The sequence below is a fragment of the Rhinatrema bivittatum genome, chromosome 2, assembly GCF_901001135.1.
Source record: "Rhinatrema bivittatum chromosome 2, aRhiBiv1.1, whole genome shotgun sequence".
In the NCBI taxonomy this organism is placed as follows: Eukaryota; Metazoa; Chordata; class Amphibia; order Gymnophiona; family Rhinatrematidae; genus Rhinatrema; species Rhinatrema bivittatum.
Window position 1 is genome coordinate 453776642 of NC_042616.1, and position 7601 is coordinate 453784242.

Below are 7601 nucleotides of genomic sequence, written 5' to 3' on the forward strand. Positions count from 1 at the left end.
ATGGGGGGGGGGGGGGGGGGGAGCCTGAGAGGATCTTGTTTGTCTAGCAGGTGACAAGAACGTCAACAGAACTCTGGTATGAAGGCCAAGACATGTACATAGCTTTAAAAGCAAATAAGACCTTAAACTGAATCCGCCAGCTCCAACATAGGCTGTGCAACAAAGGAGTGATGTGTTCTTGCACGCTGCTGCCTGTAAGAAGTCTGGCAGCACTGTTTTCTATGAGCTGTGATTTACAGATTTAGCAGGAAGGACAGCTAACAGAGCATTACAATAGTCAAGGCGAGAAAGTACAGTTTGGCTGGACTATTGCCAATAAGTCTGATTTTATTTAAATCAGACTGAATCTAAGAGTGCAGCAGAGTAAGAAAAAGTCTTCCTGGAAACATTAGAAACATGTTTTTCATGTGTAGGCAAAGAACCAAATATTACTCCAAGGCTCTTCATGTATCTTAGTTGGTGTCAGTTATTCCATCGATGAGTAAAGACGTTTTAATTTTTGATCATTTGATTTCCCTGTCCAGAGCACTTCATTCTTATTGGCTTTTATTTACAGTTTATTTGCTATTGGCCACTGATGGATGGACTCAAGTCCTTGATTTACAGACCCAAAGTCCAGGAGTAGGCTAAAGGTTAGAGCAGTTGAGTGGGCTGGGAAGCCAGGGTTCAAATCCTGCTGTCGCTCCTTGTCACCTTGGGCAAGTCAATTCATCTTCCATTGCTTTTAGGTACCAATTTAAGAGCCTATCTACTAAAGGTTTTCTCCCATTTTGTGTCTATGGGGAAAAATGCTTATTAAATGAGGGCATCTGGGGCAAGGAAATACTTACTGTACTTGACTGTAACTCATGTTGAGCTACCAATGAAAAGGCTTGAGAAAAAGGCAGAATATATTGATACCCAATGAATGTGACAGGTTAAATAGTGAGATCACCAAACCCTGAAGAACTCCAAAATAAAAAAAATCCCCTAAAATCAACTGTTGGTGATTTTCCAAAAATGACCTTCACCAGATCAGGGTCTGATCTCGGTTCCAAGCAGTTTGAGATAATGTAAAAAGTGTAGCTTCCATATAAATGGCTATAATGCAAATTTGAGAGAGACAATTTAAGATATTACATAGACTGTATATAACCTGAGGGAAGTTGTTTTAGCATGAAGTTCTGGGAGGAGGATTTATGTGGCTGGTGCAAAATTAAAACTGGCACATTTAAAGCCCATGTTTATAGAACTGCATGAACAGGGAATTCTGGAGCTCAGTCTCAACACTGGGAAAACGTTTTCAGTGGTTGAACTATTCAGAATTAGCAAATCTGTGGTAGTTTTGTTTGTTTTTTTTTTTTTTGTCACCATGCATATAGCATATAAATCTTGCACGGCAGTCCCCTGCTGTGGAGAGCAGGACCCTGGGCTGCTGCATCCTGCAAGGTTCAGTGGAGAGGAAGAAAGGGGGAACACAGAAATGCAAACCCTCTTCTCCCCCCCCCCCCCAAAAAAAACCCCCCAAATATCAAAACTAAAAAACCAGAACATTTGATTAAAAGAGAAAATTCCCCCTGATGCATGAATCCTTTTTTTTTTTTTGCACACTCTCCTTCCCCTTGCGGAGCCCGTCCTGGAGCAGTTTTGTATCCTCTGTGAGAAAAAAGCTGGGCTCAGAAGTTGCAGAGGCAAACCTGGGGGCAGGTGGAGGAGGGCAAGGAGCTTCATGCGAGTAAAGCTGGAGTTATGGCTCGTTGAGTTTTTTGGTGGAATTCTTGAGGATTGATGGCATCTGACCGGCAGCTGGGCCTTGCTGATGTCACACTTCCTGCTCAATAACTTTGCAGGGACCAAAGTGAGCCAAGGCCCAGCTTTCCCCTTCTGTTTACCAGTACTCCAGGGTTTGTAGCACTGCATAGGGGTGGAAAAAAATCCTGGGCACCTGGTGTCTATGGCAAACTCTGCTGGTGGGCTGCACAAATGAGGAGCTGGCAGGAGAAGGGAAGGGAAAGCACAGAACGACAAATATATGAAAGAAGAGCGAGTATGTATGGGGGTGGTGGGGATAACAGAACTTCTAAGATCTCCCCCCCCCCCCCCCCCCCCTGCTTATACACTTTTTTGACTGGTGTCCAAAAATTTTAGTTTTGGAATTTTTTTTTTAATTTTGAGTTATCTTATTTTTATTTTATTTTTTAATCTAATTTTTCCAGCCTGGATAATACTCCTTGCAGGATGCCTAAGGATGGGAGTGTGAAATCTAGGACCAGCCCCAAAGCATTTCCTGCTGGCTTGGCATGAGTGGTTAGACTGGCAGGCAGGCTTGATACACTCAAATGCTATAATATCAGACTTCAGCTTTTGGCCCCGCAGCCTCCCACTGTTCCTTTATCATACGTCCCAGTTCATCTGGACTTTGGGCTAGGTGAGTCGGGGAAGAGACAAAATAAAGGAAAATCCCTGGGTAGCTGTAAACGAAGGCACATGGTGCTATTCCAGCCCTGTCCTTGGCAGGGGAGCCATGCATCAAGGGTGGCTGCTCCTGCAATCGTGAGCCCTTTAACCTGGCTACCTGGGCATTGCTGTTGCATGATAACAAGATTCCCTGCCCCCCACACAAAGCTGACCCTGGGACCCGAAGACCTGAGGTAGGAGTTGGAACATAACTTCCTCTGCATGGCAGCACACAGCACTGCATGGGATTGATCTTACTTTTAACCTAATATATTTAACTCCCTTTTTTTTTTTTTTTTTTTCTCCACACAAAAAAAATGTTTTGTGTGTAGAAAATTTGTAAATGCTCCTTCGCCTGAGTTAATTTTCCAGCAGCTTATGATTTTACATGTGTTGGTGTGTTGGGAGGTTATGGTCATTAGCACAGTAAACACCCGCCCCAGGGTAATGCCTCTCATCTTGGGGTGTGGCTAAATGAGAGAACTTTTAAAACTGGATTATCTCCTTAGGAATTAAGTAAAAACTCAGACTACAAGAAGGGCCCATGGTGACACTTTAACTGCCAGCCGTTACAACTGTTTAATGGTGCTATTGTTTTGAAGCTCCTGGTAAAAGGTGGCGTGGATTAACCTACCCTGCAGTGGCCCTGAGTGTAGCCTACCGAGCTGTGGCACGTGGAGGAGATTCTTGTGAGAATATATATATATATTTTTTTTATTAAAACCAAACAAATCAAGAAGGGGGGGGAAAAAAACCAACCTGGAACCATTCTTGACTGCTTAATTGGGTCCCACAGAGCCCCATTAATAAAGAGAATCGTTTTCCCCCAGCTGTTTTATACTCCTTGTGAAATTATAAATAAACTCCCATAAATTCTGGGGAATAGCTTGGTGGTGACTAGCGGAGCAACCTCAATTTACTGATTCCCTGGGGTTCCATGAAGGCCCTTGCTCACTTAAACAGTGAGGGAGATGGACAGATGCAGCGGCAACGTGCATCCTGGTCCCTCACCATGGGCTACACCTGACAGGTGGCCTGTGCCTGCTTTTCAGCTTCGGCCTTTTGGGATATAAATGACAAATGACTCTGTGCATACAATGAAGTGAAAACCTCATGTGGATTTTTTTCACTCTTCCTCCTACCTCCTGCCTTTCTGTCTCCTGAGTGATGGGTGCCCCCCTGGGGCCTGCTTGCAGTTATGAAGCCTGAACAAGGGAGCTGTTCCTCTGTCCCCAACCCCCAGGTTTCTGCTTGGAGTTAGTATCTTGCTGCGTTTGGCAGCCAGTAGGTGGTCACTTTGTGCTGAGTACGTGGTGCTCTGCCTCTTCCCTCCTCCACCACACACACACACACACATGAGGAGGCTGTGCTGGCATTGCTTGTCCCACCTTGGCTGAGGCAAGATAAGAGCACAGGAGTCGAGCTTGGACCCCTGCATGGCACTGCAGAGGTGCAGACCCTGTGGCCATCAGATGGGTCTCTGTTAAAATGAGTGTGTATATATCCCTCATCACTTTATTGGTACTGTGAGTGTTTTTCCGTTGCCACTTTAACTGTGCCATACTCTGCCCTTGTGTGAGTGAAGGAAACATCTGGTGTTAGTTGTGAGTGGCCTTGCCTTCGGTGCAGCTGATGACGGTTTGATCCCCTAGGACCAGCTCATGCAAAGGAGGGAGCCATATGGTACTGGTCAGAGCCAGAACCCTACAGATTAATTGCTCTGCTCTCTCCCCACAATGCATGTGCTTTATTGCATTTTGGTTTTAATGTTCTAGAATATTCTTAGCCACTTAGATTATTCCATTCCCTAAACTTCCACATCTGGTTTTACCTTTTTTCCTACCAAGAAGTAATGCCTGAGACACACTCCTAATTGAAAGAGGAATTAAAAACAACTTGAGACATATGAAATTAGAATTTAGATGGTACTACTTCTTAATATACATGCTTTAATGTTGGTATAATTAGGGTTTTTTTTTTCTATTTTACTGCGGCTCACATACTTGCTTTCTTTCAGATCAATACTGCTATTTAATTAGTATATAGGATCAGGTGGTAGGCTCTCTCAGTATAAGAGCGCTGCTTACTGAGGCAGGAGCGGTATCTGCTTTACCTCGCTCTCCAGAACCTCTCCAGAACTGTTATGTGGCAGCGACTCTGCCAGCTGCTCTGAGGCCTCTGGTTAGCTAGAGAGCCAGAACTTAATGAAGCCATCACAGGACACTCCACCATCCGTTTTTCTGTTCTGGGTCACGCAGCACCTTTTAGCTGCTTGATGTAGAGATGCTGTTACTCAAATGCAGTGTTGCTGGATGACGTAAAATTGTATTAACATTTTTTTAAAAGACCAAAATGCAAATTTTTCTGGCTTTGTTTCCCAGATGGCCGGTTTGATCTTTCCCCGCATCTAAACCTGTATGAGAACCAAAAGCATGGTAAAGTATATACTTTTATACGGAGCAGACACTTGGGCAGTGGCATGGCAGTCCAAAGGATACCTGTATATTGTGGCTGCTGCTAGTCATCCCCATTCCCCCCCCCCCCCCCCCCCCCAATTTTATTTATGTTTAATAAAAATTCAGAGCCTCACTTTAAGCACGGCGTGGAGTAGATGCTGAGTGGTTAGAGCAGTGGGCTGAGAACCAAGGAGGCCAGTGTTCAAATCTCACTTCTTCCATTGACTCTCCTTATGATCTTGGGCAAGTCATTTCACCCTCCTCTGGTAAAGACATACAGGCCGATACAGTAAAGTGCGGCCGCGGTTACCCTGCTTCTAACCCGCTTTCTACTCACAATTTGGCCGCGTTAGTCCAACCCGCGATTCACTATCCCTTTTAACCCATCCTTACCGCTTCTTTAAATCAACGGGAAACCCTTTCCACCCGCGGCATGTATATGAGATGTAAACGATCGGATTAGCTATTCCCTCCTATACAGTAACGTGCGCCCCAATTATCACACTTTTAACCTGCAGTTTTGCTGGACGTCAGAGGTCAAGGCGTGCGCCCATTCACCATAGCCGGCGAGGGCTGCTGGAAGCCGCCTCACGATCCGCCCCGGGCTGCTCTCGCTCTCGCCGCCGGCTGCCCCCGGGAGGATGGGAGAGAGGACTGGGGCTGCCCCGGAGACCGGCACCCATGGACGCGGCCAGGGCAGGTGAGCGGGGGCTGGGGGATGGGATTAGTTGCGATCTGAAGAGTGGCTTTCCCGGTGCGTTGGATTTTAGGTTTTCTTTTGCTTAAAGTTGGGATCCACTTCCTGGTACCTGTCATTTCAAAGCGCCTATACGGTAAAATGGATTGCGCTTCATGGATGCGCGTTGGACGCAGCTTGCATTTGCATGCCATTTAAATACAGTATCGAGCGGTATGTGATCCAGACTGTGTGTGCGGCAAACGCGGGTGCGCCCGGCACTAACGCACCTCTTTCTACCGTACCTTACTGTATCGGCCTGTTAGATTGTAAGCTTTCTGGAGAAGGGACCTACCAATTGTACCTGAATTTGTAACTCACATTGAGCTCAGATTTGAAAAGCAATAAATCTAAACCAAACAACTCTGAATGCGGTCCTGTTTAATTTTATTTAAATGTAATTCGGTCCCAAAACTGGACTTTTTGTGGGTTGTTTTTTTTTTTTGCTTTATAGTCATTGCACAGGTTTTTAAAATGTTGTTTGACTGGAGTTCTCCAATCCTCTATTGTATTCGTCCCCCAAAATCCAGATCTGAACCTCCACAGGAACAATCAGTAGTTGTGACTGATAGGTTTCCCTCTTTCTGTGGGTTGTATGGGGATTTGCTATCCTCCAAACAAAATCCTGCCGTGCTCTACTCACCTGGCAGAGGCAGTATACACTTTTTTAAAACTCTTCCTTGTTCTCTAAGCTACCACAACAGAGCCAAACAACCAGAGAAGAAATGCATATGCATCACCTCTGGATCTCCGTCCAGAGAAAACACTTGGCTGATTCTTTTGATCACCTGCAGGGCTGACTTGGATAGATCCAAACTGAAACGATTCTAGTTTGCAGGCTTTCTAGGAGGGTCTCACCTCCACCATATTCGTTCTTTTTAGTATATGAAAAACATTTTGGGGTGTGTGCATCCAGCACAATTTGATTTCGTAGTTTGCATGTTTTTGTGAGATAATCAGATTGTCTCTGGTGTAATTTTAATCTAAATCATAGTGTGTAGCAGAAGAAGTTTTTTACGGCTAATGGATATCGCAGTGCAAAATCAAGTAAATGGAAAGAAAAGTTGGGCATATAAACCCGCAAACAAACATTTCACCAGGCAAGTTATCAGTCTACATATTGGCAATTTATGATGGTCTGTTCCACAGGTCTGGAACAGAATTGTTGCCCAATCCACGGCAGTCACTGATGGGCTCTTGGTTTGTTTATTGCACGCTGACGCATTTTCTTTCTACTTTTGTGTGATCAAATGATGCTGCTGCTTTCCTTAGTAAGGATGTTGCACCGGACTTCTAATTTTTCCCATGCTGATGTCCCCTCCCCTCTCATATACTGTATATGTGCTCTCTGTGCTCGGCAAACACAGCTAGCACAATGGGCAGCCAAGAAAGATACAAAAATGAAGTAATATGGTCTCTGGTGATGACACTCTTAATTGTGATGCACTAAAACGGAATGCCTTAACTGAACTAACTTTACATTACAGGGCAGATATGCCATCTCTGAATTGCGGCCCCTGAGAGAAGTTGCTCTGTTTTAATATAATTTTGAACATAACATTTTAACTTGTCTAAGAATATACTGCTACTATTCTGCACCATATAGTTTACGTATGCAACACATAGTAAACCTTTTTGATTTGATTTTTTTTTTCCTGCAGATGAAACCTCCCAGAACAAATAATGAACTGTAAAATTCCCCTAGAACAAATATTTGGCCTTAGAACTTGCATTCAGGTACAAACTTAGATTGTGAGCCCTCTGGGGATAGGGAAATACCTACTGTACCGGGATGTAATCTGCTTTAAATTGGCTGAAAGGCAGAATATAAATGAAATACAAGTTTTCTGAATTGTATTTTGTAAGAGGAATCTCCTATTCAGCTTATTTTCTTTACACATTCTCCATGGCCCACAAAGGACCTTATTTCCTTTCAGTAGATCCAAAATCAGCTGTCTTAAACCTGTGGGCCT

At 44.3% G+C, this 7601-nt stretch overlaps 1 long non-coding RNA gene across 1 annotated transcript in view; it reads left to right on the forward strand.

The window, feature by feature from the left end:
- The window catches only part of LOC115084941, a 43247-nt gene extending 37670 nt beyond the window's left edge, over positions 1-5577 (forward strand). Inside the window, exons 2-3 of the long non-coding RNA XR_003854680.1 lie at positions 4818-4871; positions 5411-5577. This is a non-coding gene — a long non-coding RNA (uncharacterized LOC115084941). The remainder of the gene's footprint in view (positions 1-4817; positions 4872-5410) is intronic.
- The last annotated feature ends 2024 nt before the right edge of the window (positions 5578-7601 follow it).